We start from the raw sequence: 17,794 nt of genomic DNA on the forward strand, positions 1-17,794 counted from the left end.
GGAAACCCACATGAAGAGAATAGCATTTTATCTCATTCTAATAACTACTGTGACAATGTCTATTATATATATCCCATATATTGTCTCAGGGTTCTATTTTATTCTTACGCAAAAGTTTATTGCATATTTTTTTTCTTTTAGTTTGTTTTGTTTTATTGTGGGTGGTTTTGTTCAGCCTGTTCTTTATCTGAACCGGACTGGAAAGCTCTCCTGCTTTTGTTATCCATAAAACATTACTAAGTTAATTTACTGAACATTTTTTTTTTAAATATTTCATTTGTTAGATACTATTCAGTTTGAAATATTGAAGTTCGGCTGGAACATGTTCAGGTAATCCAACCAATAATTCCACCTCTAGAGGAAGCCCATATACTTTACATACTGTAGCTGTCTCTCACTTCTGTCCCTTGACAGTTTTGCAGGATCCCTCCGCCACTGCAACTCCTCACTCTTGGCAGACTACTATCCCACCCAGGGATGGGCGGAGGACTCTAGGTTAAGGCCAAATTTTGAGTTGAGCCAAATATTTGTTATTTTCCCTATCTGATTACATAGGTGTGAACTCGTGAATTCTTTTATAACCCTGAAACACTGTAATCTGATACAATGTAATTTAATGTTCACCCGTCTTACTTTATTTATGCATATAATCTTTGACTTTGACCATCTCATTCTGCATTCAGATTAACTCTATTTTGTGTGTGTTTATCAGAGAAGGTTTATATATGTTTTCCAATTTGAGAATTTTCACAGATTACTTTATTTGACCTGAAATCCCATAAACAAATACTGTATGTCTTTAATTTGACAAATGTTAGATATATATTTGCATAACAGGAGTTAAATGTGTTGCACCTGTGCAGGCCGGCTTTAGATTTATGAAAGCTGTTTAAGAAGACTGATGTTTTTAAGCTATCAAAGTAGATTATATAGCAATAATTATTTTTGCCAGCCTTAGTATTAGTTAATGGTCAGTCGATAAATGTTGTATGGAAACCAGTTTCAGTTTTATGTCAAGATAAGTTTAATCATAGACAGATCAGATGAAGTTACTAAACAACATGAAATATGTAAATGGTGCCACACAGCACTATTTTGTGCAACATGATCTCACAGAATTCTGTGTAATGACCACGGACTTAAGTAACCCCCGAATCTGTGGTGGCATCACGGAATCGCTGAAAATTCCGTGATGGGCTCACAGAAGTGATACCAATGTAAGTCAGTGACAGGCATCAGCCGTGCTCCACGCACAGATCCACTGGTTCAACACTTTAAATAGGAAACCCTTAGCATCGATATGCCGACGCGATACTGGGAAATTTATCGTCATCATTATTGTTCAGAACTGGGTAGGTTTAGGGTAGGGGTGGGGTCAGGTACTCCAGTGAAAGTATAAATTTATATACAAAATATAACTGCATCGGAGTCTCTCTTTTTACGTGGTCCGATGCAGCGCTGGTGTTGAACCAGTGAATCCGTGCATGGACCACGGCTAATGCCTTCTGTGAGCCCATCACGGAATTTTCGGCGATTCCGTGATTCCACCACAGATTCGGGGTTAATTAAGTCCGTGGTCATTACACGGAATTCTGTGAGATCAGGTTGATTTTGTGAGTCCATCAAATTAAGTTGTTTTTTTTTAGGCATGTCTGCATTTAATCCTTGACTTATAGTGTACAATGATCATTAAATTGTATTTTTAATGTAAATAAATGTATGTATAAGCATTCAAAAATATGACTGTGGCGACATTTTTACATGATGACATTATCTATGTATCATATTAAGGAAACAGAAAACGAGTTCCTGGCTAAATTAATGTTTTTCTTTCTTTCTTTCTTCCTTTCTTTCTTTCTAAAAAAAGTAATTTAAAAAAGTAAAAGTAATTTATCTCATTACAACTCTGAGCATTATTATCATATGTGTGCCATATACAGGTGCTGGTCATATAATTAGAATATCATCAAAAAGTTGATTTATTTCACTAATTCCATTCAAAAAGTGAAACTTGTATATTATATTCATTCATTACACACAGACTGATATATTTCAAATGTTTATTTCTTTTAATTTTGATGATTAGAGCTTACAGCTCATGAAAGTCAAAAATCAGTATCTCAAAATATTAGAATATTACTTAAGACCAATACAAAGAAAGGATTTTTAGAAATCTTGGCCAACTGAAAAGTATGAAAATGAAAAGTATGAGCATGTACAGCATTCAATACTTAGTTGGGGCTCCTTTTAGATTCTCTATGGGGTTCAGGTCAGGTGAGTTTGCTGGCCAATCAAGCACAGTAACACTATGGTCATTCAACCAGCTTTTGGTACCTTTGGCAGTGTGGGCAGGTGCCAAGTCCTGCTGGAAAATGAAATCAGCATCTCCATAAAGCTTGTCAACAGAAGGAAGCATGAAGTGCTCTAAAATTTCCTGCTAGATGGCTGCGTTGACTGTGGACATCAGAAAACACAGTGGACCAACACCAGCAGATGACATGGCAGCCCAAATCATCACTGACTGTGGAAACTTCACACTGGACTTCAAGCAACATGGATTCTGTGCCTCTCCACTCTTCCTTCAGACTCTGGGACCTTGAATTCGAAATGAAATGTAAAATTTACTTTCATCTGAAAAGAGGACTTTGGACCACTGAGCAACAGTCCAGTTCTTTTTCTCCACAACCCAGGTAAGATGCTTCTGACGTTGTCTTGGTAGCCCTTTTCCTGAAGACGTCTGTGTGTGGTGACTCTTGATGCACTGACTCCAGCTTCAGTTCTCTCCTTGTGAAGCTCTGACAAGTGTTTGAATCGGCTTTGCTTGACTGTAGTCTCAAGCTTGCGGTCATCCCTGTTGCTTGTGCACCTTTTCCTACCCAAATTCTTCCTTCCAGTCAACTGTGCATTTAATATGCTTTGATACAGCACTCTGTAAACAGCCACACCTTTCAGTAATGACCTTCTGTGACTTACCCTCTTTGTAGAGGGTGTCAATGTTCGTCTTCTGGATCATTGCCAAGTCAGCAGTCTTCCCCATTATTGTGGTTTCAAAGAACAAGAGATACCCAGAATTTATACTGTAGGGATGGTCATTTATTCAAACTAAAATGTAAATATTCTAATATTTTGAGATACTGATTTTTGACTTTCATGAGCTGTAAGCTCTAATCATCAAAATTAAAAGAAATAAACATTTGAAATATATCAGTCTGTGTGTAATGAATGAATATAATATACAAGTTTCACTTTTTGAATGGAATTAGTGAAATAAATAAACTTTTTGATGATATTCTAATTATATGACCAGCACCTGTATGTTATATGGCTCATCATTACAGGAGCAGGAAGTGGAGTTGCATCAGAGATCTTCAACCTCAATCTCTCTGTTTGCGAGATTGGTAACAGCCTTAATGCGATGTTTGGGATACTGTCATAGTTCTATTTAAATTTGACAATTTTAACACATTTTTTGTAAGGACTAGTCGTCACTGCTCATCCTCTGTTTCAGTGTCTGATCTGTGTTGAGCGTTACCTGGCAGTGGTTCATCGTGTAACCTTTCTGAAGTACAAACCTCTCAGATATAGAGTGATCTGCTGCACTGCAGCCTGGACAATTATTCTTGGATCCTGTTTATTCTGCTTCTTTATTTTAGTCTCACTCAACACAAAAGTATATGTATGGTTCTTCTCGCTGCACTTCCTTTCATTCCTCTCCATCCATTTGTCTTGTGGCTGTTCTCAGAGCTCTGAAGCAGTCAGGGCCAGGGGAGAGAGGGCGAGAAAGAAAAGAGGAAAACCACATGAAGAGGAGAGCATTTTATCTTATTCTGATAACAACAATGAACATGATTATCCTATATGTTCCATATACTGTCACAGGATTATTTGTCAATATTTGTCATTCTAACATATCAGAATTTTCTTGATTTCTAGTCTCCTGCTTGTCTTATGTCCTGGCTGGTTTTGTGCAGCCTGTTGTTTATTTACAGGCTGAAAAACTCTTCTGCCTCTGTTTATCATAAAACATCCCAGTTAATAATTTGATCTCACAATGACGTCACCGTGAGCTAAAAGTGTAACCACACAGCACAACCACTGTGTGCTCATACTATAATCAAAATATGAGATCACTGTTGGCACCAATAGCCTCGTGGTTCACGGTGACCTGAGTTTGAATCCCGGCTCATGGTCCTTTGCCGATCCTGCTCCCCTCTCTCTTCACTCAATGCTTCCCTATCTACTCTACACTGTCCTGTCCAAATAAAGGCATAAAAATCCCATAAATAAATATTTATAATTTAAAAAAAAAAATTAGGTCACTGCGCACTCACTGTGAGCTCACCATGTGAGACCACTGTCATATCATTGTGTTAAACTCATACTGTTAGTTTAGTGTACACTAAACTAACAGTATGAGTTTTAGGTATGGCAGGGCAGTTTTAGGACTTTACTAGAGTAATAGGATTTTACTCAAGCCTATTACTCTAGTAAAGTCCTAAAACTGCCCTGCCTCTGTTCCCCATAAATCATGTATAATTTTAGCAAGTACTTAATAAAATGAAAAATCTGCAAGTAAAATCCTTGACTGTCCCATTCTAATTCTATTCTGTGTGTGTCTAAATGTACATAGTTACAAATGGTTCTTTCAATGGTTTTGCAATTTTTTTTTTCATTTTTCATTAAAAGTAAATGAAGTAATGTGAGCATTCAACATTCCACACAGATTTCCACACATCCAGAGAGACTAGACATTCACTGTTCAGGTGACAAACGTCTTTTCTAAACTTACTGTTTTCTGTATGAAATGAATGTCGTTTTGGCTCACATTTAACAAAAACCCACCAATTCGCTGTTTCAACAAATTAGAATATGGTGACATGCCAATCGGCTAATCAACTCAAAACACCTGCAAAGGTTTCCTGAGCCTTCAAAATGGTCTCTCAGTTTGGTTCACTAGGCTACACAATCATGGGGAAGACTGCTGATCTGACATTTGTCCAGAAGACAATCACTGACACCCTTCACAAGGAGGGTAAGCCACAAACATTCATTGCCAAAGAAGCTGGCTGTTCACAGAGTGCTGTATCCAAGCATGTTAACAGGAAGTTGAGTGGAAGGAAAAAGTGTGGAAGAAAACAATGCACAACCAACCGAGAGAACTGCATCCTTATGAGGATTGTCAAGCAAAATCAATTCAAGAATTTGGGTGAACTTCACAAGGAATGGACTGAGGCTGGGGTCAAGGCATCAAGAGCCACCACACACAGACGTGTCGAGGAATTTGGCTACAGTTGTCGTATTCCTCTTGTTAAGCCACTCCTGAACCACAGACAACGTCAGAGGCGTCTTACCTGGGCTGAGGAGAAGAAGAACTGGACTGTTGCCCAGTGGTTCAAAGTCCTCTTTTCAGATGAGAGCAAGTTTTGCATTTCATTTGGAAACCAAGGTCCTAGAGTCTGCAGGAAGGGTGGAGAAGCTCATAGCCCAAGTTGCTTGAAGTCCAGTGTTAAGTTTCTACAGTCTGTGATGATTTGGGGTGCAATGTCATCTTCTGGTGTTGGTCCATTGTGTTTTTTGAAAACCAAAGTCACTGCACCCGTTTACCAAGAAATTTTGGAGCACTTCATGCTTCCTTCTACTGACCAGGTTTTTGAAGATGCTGATTTCATTTTCCAGCAGGACTTGGCACCTGCCCACACTGCCAAAAGCACCAAAAGTTGGTTAAATGACCATGGTGTTGGTGTGCTTGACTGGCCAGCAAACTCACCAGACCGGTATTGTCAAGAGGAAAATGAGAAATAAGAGACCAAAATGCAGATGAGCTGAAGGCCACTGTCAAAAAAACCTGGGCTTCCATACCACCTCAGCAGTGCCACAAACTGATCACCTCCATGCCACGCTGAATTGAGGCAGTAATTAAAGCAAAAGGAGCCCCATCACCATTAAAAGAACCAAAGACTTAAACTACTTCAGTCTGTGTGCATTGAATTTATTTAATAGATGAGTTTCACAATTTGAGTTGAATTACTGAAATAAATGAACTTTTCCAAGTTCATTCTAATTTATTGAGATGCACCTGTAGACTATGTAAGTATTTCATTTAAATTAATAGAGCCATTTCATGTTTTGAATTAATTTAATATTGGATGCATTTATCTCATGTTTGGATGTATCAAAGTAACTTCCACTAAATTGGCTGTAAAAGTTAAATACGTATTATGAAAATGGTTTTGTGGAATTACACAGCTTGAAAATCTTAAAATGTAATAAAAAAAAAAAAAAAAAAAAACACAATTAAAGAGGCTGTTTTAATACGGTCTGCATTTCCCATTCTTGTTTCCTACTGATCACAGCTGCAACACATATAGTCCGTTGGGGGAGTGGAAAGTTTGAACATTTGTTTGCACAGCATCTTTTTGCAGTTTGGTCTTCCTACACACTCCTATGTTACATGGCTCATCATCACAGGAACAGGGAGTGGAGTTACATCAGAGTTCTTTATCCTCAATCTCTCTGTTTGTGAAATTGCTAACTGTCTGAATCGTTTGTTCTATATTCTTAATATATTTATTTGGTTTTCAAGACTCACAACATTTTTATTAGGTCTAGCCATCACTGGCCGCCCTGTCTTTCAGTGTCTGATTTGTGTTGAGCGTTACCTGGCAGTGGTTCATCCTGTAACCTGTGTATGTGTATGTTTAAATGCAATTGTTCTGTGCAGTTGTTGTGTGTGTGTACATTAAAAGTAAATTAAATAATGTAAGCATTCAAAATCAAATTTTCCAGACAGAATACATTGTCGTATCCTGTTTACTCAGAGAAGTTTGTTCATATTTTAAGTTATTATTATTTCATTTATTTTTTTACTTTTAATATTTGCATATCTGATGTCTATGTGACCTGTAGCAGATGAAATCATGTTGACGTCATTGAAGTCAGTCTACAAAACAAAGCAGAGAGATTTACACACATGCAGAGAGACTGGACATTCACTCTTCAGGTGACAAACCTTTCGTATAAACTTGATATTTTCTGTATGAAATGAATGCTTAACACTGAACAAAACAGGGCTGGTATCTTCTATAGATTTTAAAATTCATGGTAAAAATGTGAAAGGCAGTTAAGGGAAATTTAGCAGAACTGAATAAAGTGTTAATGCAAATTTATAGACTATGTAAGCATTTTATCAGGATGCATTTCTCTCATATTATTTGGGTGTATCAAAGTGGCTTGCACTAAATCTTTGAAATGTGTGTGTGTGTGTTTTTTTTTTTTTTTTCTTTTGTGAAATTACACACAAATGTTGTTTTAACACAGTCTGACTTTTCACTTATTGTTTCCTACAGCTGATACTTTTTAGAGCTGGGAAGACAAAAACAGAGATGAACAACTCTACAGTGAACTGTACCTCACATGAAACATCTACAAACACTACAACTCAATCCATCGGGCTAGTGGAAAGTCTGAACATTTGTTTGCACTAGTTTTCTGTTTGGTCTTCCTACACACTACTTTGTTATATGGCTTATCATCACAGGAACAGGAAGTGGAGTTGCATCAGAGTTCTTCATCCTAAGTCTCTCTGTTTGTGAAATTGTTAACAGTCTGAACAGTTTGTTCTGTATACTAACATTCATTTGGTTTTCACATATCACAAATATTTGTCAGGTCTAGGCATCACTGGTCGTCCTCTGTTTCAGTGTCTAACCTTATCTGGCCCAGTTGACCTAACATCACTCTCCACATTTCCCTCCATAGATAATGACTGCAATGTTATTAACATTTTTTTGTGAGCTTTTGAATTGAGAGATACGGTAAAAAAGGAAAATATGAATAATGCTACAGTGAACTTCACATCTGAAGCATCTACAAACTCCAAATATGATGCATTTTGGGAAATTAACAGCCTGGACGTTTGTATGAGCAGCATTGGTATGCTATTTGGTCTTCCTACACACTCCTATATTATATGGCTCATCGTCACAGGAGTAGGAAGTGGTGTTGCATCAGATTTGTTCAATCTTGGTCTCTCACTTTGTGAGATTGGTATCTGCCTGAACTCGTGGTTTTATCTAATTCATTATTGCACTGGGCTGTCACATATCATAAGCTTTGTATGGTTTTCATTAGGACTGCTCGTCACTGGTCGTCCTCTGTTTCAGTGTCTGATCTGTGTTGAGCGTTACCTGGCAGTGGTTCATCCTGTAACCTTTCTGAAGTACAAACCTCTCAGATATAGAGTGATCTGCTGCACTGCTGTCTGGATAATCACTCTTGGGTCTTGTTTGTGCTGCATATTTATAGGCCAGTTTAAATATGTTTACATATTATTCTTCTCGATTCAGTTTCTTATCTTCCTCTCCATCCAGTTGTTTTGTCTTGTGGCTGTTCTCAGAGCTCTGAAGCAGTCAGGACCAGGAGAGAGAGGCAGAGAGAGAAAGGAGGAAAACCACATGAAGAGAAGAGCATTTTATCTCATTCTAATAACTACTGTGTCAATGTCTATTATATATATCCCATATATTGTCTCAGGGTTCTATTTTATTCTTACGCAAAAGTTTATTGCAGATTTTTTTTCTTTTAGTTTGTTTTGTTTTATTGTGGGTGGTTTTGTTCAGCCTGTTCTTTATCTGAACCGGACTGGAAAGCTCTCCTGCTTTTGTTATCCATAAAACATTACTAAGTTAATTTACTGATCATTTTCTTTTAAATATTTCAATTGTTAGATACTATTTAGTTTGAAATATTGAAGTTCGGCTGGAACATGTTCAGGTAATCCAACCAATAATTCCACCTCTAGAGGAAGCCCATATACTTTACATACTGTAGCTGTCTCTCACTTCTGTCCCTTGACAGTTTTGCAGGATCCCTCCGCCACTGCAACTCCTCACTCTTGGCAGACTACTATCCCACCCAGGGATGGGCGGAGGACTCTAGGTTAAGGCCAAATTTTGAGTTGAGCCAAATATTTGTTATTTTCCCTATCTGATTACATAGGTGTGAACTCGTGAATTCTTTTATAACCCTGAAACACTGTAATCTGATACAATGTAATTTAATGTTCACCGTCTTACTTTATTTATGCATATAATCTTTGACTTTGACCATCTCATTCTGCATTCAGATTAACTCTATTTTGTGTGTGTTTATTAGAGAAGGTTTACATGTTTTCCAATTTGAGAATTTTCACAGAGATTATTTTATTTGACCTGAAATCCAATACACAAATACTGTATGTCTTTAATTTGACAAATGTTAGATATATATTTGCATAACAGGAGTTAAATGTGTTGCACCTGTGCAGGCCAGCTTTAGATTTATGAAAGCTGTTTAAGAAGACTGATGTTTTTAAGCTATCAAAGTAGATTATATAACAGTAATTATTTTTGCCAGCCTTAGTATTAGTTAATGGTCAGTCGATAAATGTTGTATGGAAACCAGTTTCAGTTTTATGTCAAGATAAGTTTAATCATAGACAGATCAGATGAAATTACTAAACAACATGAAATATGTAAATGGTGCCACACAGCACTATTTTGTGAGTCAATCAAATTAGGTTTTTTTTAGGCATGTCTGCATCTAATCCTTGACTTATATAGTTTAATGATCATTAAATTGTATTTTTAATGTAAATAAATGTATGTATAAGCATTCAAAAATATGACCGTGGCAACATTTTTACATGATGATATTATCTATGTATCATATTCAGGAAACAGAAAACGAGTTCCTGGCTGAATTAATGTTTTTCTTTCTTTCTTTCTTTCTTCCTTTCTTTCTAAAAAAAAAAAGTAATTTAAAAAAGTAAAAGTAATTTATCTTATTACAACTCTGAGCATTGTTATCATATGTGTGCCAAAATCATCACAATTAAAAGAACCAAAGACTTAAACTACTTCAGTCTGTGTGCATTGAATTTATTTAATACACGAGTTTCACAATTTGAGTTGAATTACTGAAATAAATGAACTTTTCCACGACATTCTAATTTATTGAGATGCACCTGTAGACTATGTAAGTAATTCATTTAAATTAATAGAACCATTTCATGTTTTGAATTAATTTAATATTGGATGCATTTCTCTCATGTTTGGATGTATCAAAGTAACTTCCACTAAATCGACTGTAAAAGTGAAATACTTATTATGAAAATGGTTTTGTGGAATTACACAGCTTGAAAATTCTTGTTCTTGTTTGTCCCTATTTTTATTTTTATTTTTTTATTGTAATATTTGCATATCTGCAAATGTGATGTGTGTCAGATGAAATCATTCACATATATTCATGTGATGGCTGTGAAGTCAGTTCACAAAATACAGCACAGAGATTTATATACATCCTACTGGACATCCAAAAGTTTTATTAATTGTAATGTTTTATTTTAAATAGTATTCAACATTTTTTACTGCAATTATTATCTATTGTATAATGTTTTATCATGTGATATGTGATATGTAATATGCCAAATAAAACAGGATTGAGATTGTTTTTACACTGTAAAAAGTGATAAGTTGACTTAACTTAAAAAAAAAATTGAGTAAATGATTAAGTATATAATGATTTTTTATTTTTTGTTTTTTATTTGACAATTCACTTAACTTATTTTTTTTAAAGTATCATTTACTTAAAAATTTCAAGGCAACAGGTTTACTCATTTTTTTTTTTTTTTTTTTGTTAAGTCAACTTATCACTTTTTACAGTGTATGTATTATGTTTTTTTTATTTTCTTTATGTCATTTAGGGTAAATATGTGACCCCGGACCACAAAACTAAAAATTAAGTGTACATTTTTTTTTTTTTAAATTGAGATTTATGCATCATCTGAATAAATAAGCTTTCCATTGATGTTTGGTTTGTTAGGATAGTACAACATTTGACCGAGATACAACTATTTGAATATCTGTAATCTGAGGGTGCAAAAACAATCTAAATATTCAGAAAATCGCCTTTAAAGTTATCCAAATGAAGTTCTTAGCAATGCATATAACAAATCAAAAATTAAGTTTACTTAATCTTTACTTAATATCCTAATAATTTTTGGCATAAAAAAAATCTATAATTTTGACCCACAATGTATTTTTGGCTATTGCTACAAATATACCAATGCAACTTAAAACTGATTTTGTGGTCCAGGGTCACATATGAGAACGGATTTGATTGTTCATGTAAACATATGTGAAACTTAAGAAACTTTTTTTTTTAAGAGCATATTATTGAATGTGTGAAATTCTGAGCTGATATGAACTCTACAGTGAACTTCACAGCTGAAGCATCCACAACTTTAGACTTTGGGCTAGTGGACAGTCAAGGAATGAGTGTATTAAGCATCTGTTTGCTGTTTGGTCTTCCTGCACACTCCTATGTTCTATGGCTCATCACTACAGGAACAGGAAGTGGAGTTGCATCAGAGATCTTCAACCTCAATCTCTCTGTTTGTGAGATTGGTAACAGCCTTAATGCGATTTTTGTGATACTGTCATAGTTCTATTTAAATTTTACAATTTTAACATATTTTTTTGCAAGGACTAGTCGTCACTGCTCATCCTCTGTTTCAGTGTCTGATGTGTGTTGAGCGTTACCTGGCAGTGGTTCATCCTGTAACCTTTCTGAAGTACAAACCTCTCAGATATAGAGTGATCTGCTGTAGTCTGGACAATTATTCTTGGATCCTGTTTATTCTGCTTCTTTATTTTAGTCTCACTCAACACAAAATTATATGTATGGTTCTTCTCGCTGCACTTCCTTTTATTCCTCTCCATCCAGTTGTTTTGTCTTGTGGCTGTTCTCAGAGCTCTGAAGCAGTCAGGGCCAGGGAAGAGAGGGCGAGAAAGAAAAGAGGAAAACCACATGAAGAGAAGAGCATTTTATCTTATTCTGATAACAACAATGAACATGATTATCCTATATGTTCCATATACTGTCACAGGATTATTTGTTATTCTAACACATCAGAATTTTCTTGATTTCTGGTCTCCTGCTTGTCTTATGTCCTGGCTGGTTTTGTGCAGCCTGTTCTTTATTTACAACGGGCTGAAAAACTCTTCTGCCTCTGTTCAACATAAAACATCCCAGTTAATAATTTGATCTCACAATGACGTCACCGTGAGCTAACATTTTTCTCATGATTTGGTCACAATGTGGGGTCACAGTGAGCTAAACGTGTAACCACACAGGACACTCACTGTGTGCTCATACTATAATCAAAATATGAGATCACTGTTGGCACCAATAGCCTCGTGGTTCACGGTGACCTGAGTTTGAATCCCGGCTCATGGTCCATTGCCGATCCTGCTCCCCTCTCTCTTCACTCAATGCTTCCCTATCTACTCTACACTGTCCTGTCCAAATAAAGGCATAAAAAGCCCATAAATAAATATTTATATTAGTGCTGGGCATAGATTAATCTAGATTAATCTCATCCAAAATAATTTTTTTGTGTACATAATATATGTGTGTGTGTATTGTGTATATTTATTATGTATATATGAATACACACCCATGTATGTATATATTTAAGAAAAATGTGTTATGTTTATATATTAAATATATTTATATATCATATAAATTATATTAATATAAATATATACATGTAAATGCATGTAAATATTTTCAAAATATATACTGTATGTGTGTGTCTTTATATACACATAATAAATATTCACAGTACACACAGATATATTATATAAACTAAAACTTTTATTTTGGATGAGATTAATCTAGATTAATCTATGCCCAGCACTAATATATATATATATATATATATATATATATATATTTTTTTTTTTTTTTTTAAATTAGGTCACTGCGCACTCACTGTGAGCTCACAATGTGAGACCAGTGTCATATCATTGTGTTAAACTCATACTGTTAGTTTAGTGTGTTAACTGTTATCTAAAAGTTATCTAATATTGGTCAGTAATATCACAATTTTATGTATTCATGTAGAATTTAATATTTTATTTCCTTCAAAGTATTTCTACAATTCAGTTGTCTTTTTTATTTTTATTTATTTTCAGTTTGGTGTTGGTATTTGACACAAACATTTCAATTCGACAGATTCATTCTGCTTCTGGTGTCTCCTTTTCGATTCTTAACTTCGATTTCTTTGTCCCCTTGGAAAGACCTGAAACACAGAGAACAATATGTATTTGCAATCAGTTGCTAACAGCCTAACAGGTGAAAATAACTATTAGTTCAACAAAATATGAAACAAATAATGCAGCCATGCTTCCAGAAAACATGATTGTATATTTACTGAAATATGTTCCCGATTTAGTAATGTAGTCTAGTAATGATCTGATATGGGAAGTATAACAAATCATAAATACTGATATGCAACCTAAAGCCAGGGACACACTTAACGACTAGCTGAAACATTGTAAGACTGAACTGAACACACTTATGATTTTAAATGCTGACTGTAAACACGGACTGAATGCAACTGGCTCTGAAGCATTTGGGTGTGATCAGTTATAAGTATCAAATTACACTCATAATCAGACTTACAGTTGTAGTGTGTTCCTGGTTGAGCTGATGGCTGGTTCACATGTACCTGGCTGACACGTATACCTGGCTAATTTGCTAACATGGGGCCAGGCCACAGTGCATATTGGGATTATAATATCATATCAGTGTATGTGAATAGCAAATAAAGAAACCACTCACCATTGCTCCAGAACAAAACAGCAACTCCATGGTCGAAATGTAAATCACTGTAGTGATGTTCGATTCCTGAACGAATTGTTCTTTAAGCCTGTTCATTCATAGGAAGTAACCGAACTGAATCAAATTTTAGTTCCGGGCTGATGACGCAAGATGCACAGCCGAAGTTTGCTGACCCGTTCGTTGATTCGTTGATAAATAACCTTTTATTAAAACCTTCAAATTCTTAACATCACCGATAGCCGCGTAGGCAGCGCGCCAACATACAGCTCTGTGCGCTATGGGCGTCTCGAGTTCGAATCATGGCTCGAGGACCTTTCCCAATCCCACCCCACCCCTCCTCTCTTTCCACTTCTCTTGTCAGAATATCTTATCATAATAAAGGCAAAACCTCCAAAAATAAATCCTAAAAAAATACCAATGCAAAATCATATATGTAGAGAAATGTAAATAAATTGTAGTTTATTGTGCATGCAGATTAGGCTATATTTTAAGTTATCAAGGAGCTTATAAGGAGTTTATATCTCTATATACTTTAGACATGTAGAACATCAGCGTTTCTGCATCAATGTATGTAATGTGTGCTGTAAGTGTGAAACTTTTAGGAATCTTATCCAAGATGTTGATGATCTTATCCCCAGTGAACACTATTTAAACTGCCTCCTTACAACCTGCTCAAAACTGATTTCATACTGAGCTCGCATATACTATTCACACTGTGAGGATCACAGTATGAGGATCGTGTGATCATCGCATGATCTCACGTGTTGACTTTGATGGTATTGTAGAGTATTACATTAAATAACTAAACCTTATTTTATCTTTTTATAACTTACATTACTGGATGTGTTCATTTTACACTGGCTGTCAGTCTGTGCATTTGTGCTAGGGATTTTCAAGTGACTTTTCCTGAAGGTTATATTGTGGATAACATTTTTGAGTGAGTCTTTGAATCATTCAATTTGTTTAAACAAAAACGATTCATTAAGTAACGAAACACCACTACAGTGTGTTTTTTATGAGATGCTGTTGATTTTTATTTATTTATTAATTTTTTTATGCATGTGCTACATGTGTTGCACCTGTTTTTAGCATACAGAAATATTATTTAATAATAATTTGTTGTATTGTCAGCCTCGAAGTAAATGTTATTGGTCAGTTGATACATTTTGTTTAAAACCATTTCAAGACAAAACAAGTTTGTGCCTGATGAAATAACAAAATATCCAAACAGGATAACACTTTATAATAACTGCACACTATGAATCATTAGTTAAGCATTAGTAAATAGTCAATTCATCCTTTATAAAGCATTGTTCCAACATTAATAGGCATTAGTAAGCAGTTTATAAATACAGCTATAAATGTTTTGTTCTTGAGCATATCTATAATGTTTAATAATTGTATTTTCATACTTTATTAATGATCAATTTATCATTTCTAAATTATTACATTATTTACAAACCAATTATTTAGGAGTTGTCAGTGGTTCATAAGATCATTTGTGAGTAAATAATTAATAAACTATTTAAATGTACATTTGTAAATCTTATTATTTAGACACATGGTAATAGTTGCTCAGTGTGTTAATAAATGCTTTATTAACACATATTCCTGCTGTAATTCATGATTAAGTCAGGTAGTTATAAAACATTTAGTAGTTGCCAGCCATCTATTTTTCTGAGCTCATCTAAAGTGAGGACTATTCATACCTCGTAAAGCATTTACAAAGGAGATTTAAAGGCTCATTTATCTTCCAAACACAAAAGTTAAACAAACACAACACAGAGGGATACAGAACACAGAAAGATTTTTAATATTTTTAATTAGTTAACATGAACTAAGAATGAACAATACTTCTACAGCATTTATTAATCTTAGTTAATGTTAATTTCAGCATTTACAGCATTATTAAAATCACAAGTTGTGTTTGTTAACATTAGTTAATGCAACATGAATAAACAATGAGCAACTGTATTTTCATTAACTAAAATTAACAAATATTAATAAATAGTGTATTAAATGCATTGTTCATTGTTTGTTCATGTTATTTAATACATTAACTCATGTTAACAAATGACACCTTATTGTAAAGTGTTACCAAAAAATGAAAAATAAACCTCTGCAATTTCATAGAAAAAAATAAAATAAAAATTAAAGTGTACAGTTGTACACTTTCATTTTATTTTATTAATTTATTTGCATCTTGAAATAAATATTTCTGAGTTCTGTATCCCTCTGTGTTGTGTTTGTTTATTTGTTTATTTATTTATTTTTCTGTTAGGAAGATAACTGAGCCTTTAAATCTCCTTTGTAATAGTTATGCTTATAAATCAAGAACAAGGCATTTATAGCTGTATTTATAAACTGCTTACTAATGAATATTGATGTTGGGACAATGTTTTATAAAGGATGAACTGACTATTTAATAATGCTTACCTAATGATGTAGTTATTATAAAGTGTTACCCAAAAAAGCTTATCAGAATTGTCATTTTTTGCATTATTGTAAATAAAGTGTTGTCATTGTTCAAAAATGTAACTGGCTCGCTATCATAATCTGTATCAAAAAGTTGTTGTTGTTAATTTATAGAGACCAGTTCCAGCTTTCCAACACTCTTACTGTTTTTGTATCAGTCGGTCATTGGCTGTCAATTCAAATGTTTAGTCTGATACATGTCTGTCTATTTGAACATGTTGTTTTGATTATATATTTGCATATCTGGTGGTTTATGTGACATGCAGCAGATCTTTCATATACATTCTTGTGACAGCTGTGAAGTCTACAAAACACAAAACAGATTTCTATACATCCAGAGAGACTGGGCATTCACTCTTCAGGTGATAAAGCTCTTCTTATAAACTAGAGATTTTATGTATGACTGTAGGCAACATGAGTGAACATTTGCTTGTTTTTATTAATACAACATGATACTTTAAAGCCATTTTTATCTAGGAGTATACAATGTATTGAAATGTAAAATTGTACTTCAGATTGTTGTTTTGTTTCATTTGCAGTCCGAAATTATAAAATATTATTTTTAAAATAAAACAGATACAATAGGATCTTTTTTGAATGACCAGTCTATTCTGATTGAACCGGAGACTGTGTGTTTTGAGAAAAAAAATATTATCAGGTTGACTTTCATTTTAAAAGTTCATTTTACACCGCAGTATTGCAGTCTAGCAAGAATTTCTTGAAAGAACTGGCTCATTTTAGCTGTTCTGATAAACTGGGATCAGCAGCTAAATATTAAATCAGTTTGAAAACTTTGCTAATTTCAGTATTTATAGACCGTGATGATGTCATTAAAAGTGATACATGGTTTTGAAATATACTCACATCATCACCTGGGCATCCAGAGAAAAAACATGAACTTACTTTTATGAGATTATAATGTAAATTCACTAATTATTGAATCTTCTTATGTTACATTTCATAAACTAGACAGAATCTACATTCATAATAGAACATTTTATTTAAACTATTGGATCTTTAAGGACTAAATTCTCAGTTTTCCTGACATCACCCTACTTTTCCTCCTGTAGAGGAATAATTTGTACCAGTTTTGTGGACAAACACAGAGGAGATGAATGACTCGGCTATGAAATTCACCACGCCTGAAGCATCTACAAACTCCACAAATCATTTAATTGTGGTAATGACCATCCTGGACAGTTACATGTACTGCCTCAATGTTATGTTTGGTCTTCCTACACACTCCTATATTATATGGCTCATCGTCACAGGAACGGGAAGCTTAGTTGCATCAGATTTCTTCATCCTCAATCTCTCTGTTTCTGAGATTGGTTTCTGTCTAAACTGTTTGTTCACTGCATTTAATTATTTTACTGGGTTTTCATTTCTAAGATTAATAGGGTTTTTATTAGGACTACTTGTCACTGGTCGTCCTCTGTTTCAGTGTCTGATCTGTGTTGAGCGTTACCTGGCAGTGGTTCATCCTGTAACCTTTCTGAAGTACAAACCTCTCAGATATAGAGTGATCTGCTGCACTGCTGCCTGGATAATTTGTCTTGGCTCTTGTTTGTGCTGCATGTTTACTACAGAACAATTGAATTATGAGATGTACATATACTTCTACTCGATTCAGTTCCTCCTCTTCCTCGCCATC

The sequence above is a fragment of the Onychostoma macrolepis genome, chromosome 21, assembly GCF_012432095.1.
Source record: "Onychostoma macrolepis isolate SWU-2019 chromosome 21, ASM1243209v1, whole genome shotgun sequence".
Classification (NCBI taxonomy): domain Eukaryota; kingdom Metazoa; phylum Chordata; class Actinopteri; order Cypriniformes; family Cyprinidae; genus Onychostoma; species Onychostoma macrolepis.